Raw genomic sequence first — 2,844 nt, forward strand, 5'->3', positions numbered from 1 at the left:
ATGTATTTCTGACCTATTTGTTGCTACTGGAATCCCTTCATTCTTATTTTATTTTATTTTATTTTTTTAAACTTTTTTAACGTTTATTTATTTTGGGGGCAGAGAGAGACAGAGCATGAACGGGGGAGGGGCAGAGAGAGAGGGAGACACAGAATCGGAAACAGGCTCCAGGCTCTGAGCCATCAGCCCAGAGCCTGACGCGGGGCTCGAACTCACGGACCGCGAGATCGTGACCTGGCTGAAGTCAGACGCTTAACCGACTGCGCCACCCAGGCACCCCCCTTCATTCTTATTTTAAATGTTTGTTTATTTTTTTTTGAGGGGGGAAGGGGCAGAGAGAGACAGAGAGAGAGAATCCCAGGCCGGCTCCACACTGTCAGTGCAGAGCTCGACACAGGGCTCGAACTCACAAACTGTGAAATCATGACCTGAGCCAAAAATCAAGAGTCAGATGCTCAACCGACTGAGCCACCCAGGCAACCCTGGAATCCCCTCATTCTTGATTGTCAGGGGAGTATCTCTGTGTTTGCAAACTGACTATTAAAAACCTTCTCTCTCTCTCTCTCTCTCTCTCTCTGTGTGTATATATATATATATGTATATATATGTGTATATACATATATATGTACATATACATATACATATATATTTTCAACTGAGAAAAGTTAAGCATGATTTGTATTTTTATTAGGCTGGGATTACATACATCTCCTGACAAAGACTTCTTCGCAACAGGAATTCACATTTACAGGGTCTTCTAAGATGAGAGGAAACAAATATCCTGAGCTTCATCCATTCTGTTCAGAAATAGTTCTGATAACCAGAGGGCCAGATAGTAAGCTCATTTTGTCACTGCATTTTATTTTTCTGGTTTGTAAGTACTTGATCCTTTTGAATAAAATAAAGAAGGAACCTTTCCCGCAAAATGAAAGATCCTAAACACACGGATAACCAGAGAGCTTTCGTTCTTGAAAACAATGAATACGAGACCACATAAAGCTCAATTTGAAAAACAAACGTTATGCAAAATACCAGGTTATGCATTAGATCAGACCACAATCCAACACATCAGGAGAAAAAAAAGGAGTGACAAATGCAAGCTAGCTGAAAAGCAGAGGTTATGGTTGGTGAGAAGTTATCTTTGTACCATCTACCTTTCTCCCAAGAGCACTGGTTGAATCATGTGGTTAAGAGTCATGTATACAACACATACAACAGGTGACTATATTCCTCTTCTTCTGACTGGAAAACCCAAAAGTCTGTGGTCCTGATCTCCTGTGTTTGATACTATTCCCTGACACAAAGCCCTCATACTGTGAACAGTTTTGTAAGTAATCACCAGAAGAAGATCCCTCCCTGTCCTGTTCAGTGGGAGTTCTCATCCCCCAGGTCCATTTGAAGGCCCCTGGCTTTCATGAGACTCCAAGTCGGTATTCACAGGACCTGGGACACGTGCCCTCACTCCAGTGGGCACCTCGTTTCTCAGCCACAAATTGAATGAACTGGGAATGTCTGGCACAAAGCCTGAGTTGATCAGTGACGTCCACCCACTTCACTTTTTTGGCATCATCACCGGCTTCCAGAGGAAGCTCGTCCATCACGTCACCCGTTTCATCATGGTAGTTCACAGCTTCCGTCTGCATCCACGCATTATCTGTGTTTCAAGGATCATCCACGTAGCCTTTATAGACTACAAAGTGTTCCTGGCTGAATAGTTTGTGAAGTTGTTTCTTCAACTCCTGTGTTTCTGCTCTGGATTTCTGTAAGGAGTTCATGGCTTCCTCACCAAATTCTCTCTTCAGCGTGGTACTAATTTTCTCTCCCGGCTCCACCATTCCCCCTGAGATGGCCCATTCTCCACAGTCCTTCCTTTTGATGGCTACAAATTGCGGGATGCTTCTCTCAGAAACAGGATGGGAAACTTTATTTCCCGTGCTATCCTTTTTCCACCTGGTTGAGATGGGGTCTGCGGCACGATTTGGGACCTACGGCCTTAAAAGCCCTCTGCCAACCAAGCCCTGTCTGACCTGCAGGATTTCTGGGTCTGCCATTTTCAAGCTCATACAAGCCATTCTGGCTCCTTCTTTCAACATGCCCATCCCTTTCGTTGAGTTTAGGAAAGAAGTTCCTTTCCCCCACTGCAGGGTCTGCCCACATGGGCTGGGCCAAGACAGAGCCAGCAGTGTCCTCGACAGGTTTGTACTCTGGCCATTCGACCAGCCAGGCACTTTCTCGTTGGGGACCTGTCTTTGCTCCACTTTAGAGCCAGGGTACAGAGATGTCCTGGCCTTCTTGTGGGGATGCTCAGCTGCGCCATTCAAATCTGACATGCTGAAGCCTGGAGGAAACCCAAGTGAGGAAAATGGGCTCCAACTGGGGAGACGTTGGGGCAGCTGCTGAGCCTGACGGCTGCAGAGGCCAAGGTCAAGGAAAGAGACACCGCCGCTAATGCCTTTGCCCAGCTGTGTCCGGCCATCCACCGTCCCACGGCCTGGGGGTGAGGGGTGTCTGAGGCACTCAGCGGGGTGCTGGGACCGCGCGTGGAGCCAACGGTGAAGCGGGGCCACGGTGGGTGCCCCACCACCCCCTCCAGGCCGCGCATGCCTTCTCATTTTACACCGAAAGATTTCAACATCTGGAAGGGCTTCCAAATGCAAAGTCTGGGGTTGAGAACAACCAATGTCAGAACACCTGCAGCAAAATTAGCATACAAGAACCATAAAAGTGCTTTCTTGCTTACCAGGGTATTAGCCATTTAGTTCCCTAGGTCTAGAACCACAGTCTGCTTGGGAGAGGGCAGAATGACTGCGTTACAGGTGGCAGGTAGGGGGGTGGGGTAGAGTG

General features: G+C 47.5%; 1 pseudogene; it reads right to left on the reverse strand.

Moving 5' to 3' along the window:
* Positions 1 to 1,412: 1,412 nt before the first annotated feature.
* Positions 1,413 to 2,476, reverse strand: LOC124506154 (ADP-ribose pyrophosphatase, mitochondrial-like; annotated as a pseudogene).
* Between the last annotated feature and the right edge of the window lie 368 nt (positions 2,477 to 2,844).

Source organism: Lynx rufus, unplaced genomic scaffold, assembly GCF_022079265.1.
Source record: "Lynx rufus isolate CCGP_SWC_20201006 ecotype Redwood Valley unplaced genomic scaffold, mLynRuf1.p SCAF_11, whole genome shotgun sequence".
Taxonomy (NCBI): Eukaryota; Metazoa; Chordata; class Mammalia; order Carnivora; family Felidae; genus Lynx; species Lynx rufus.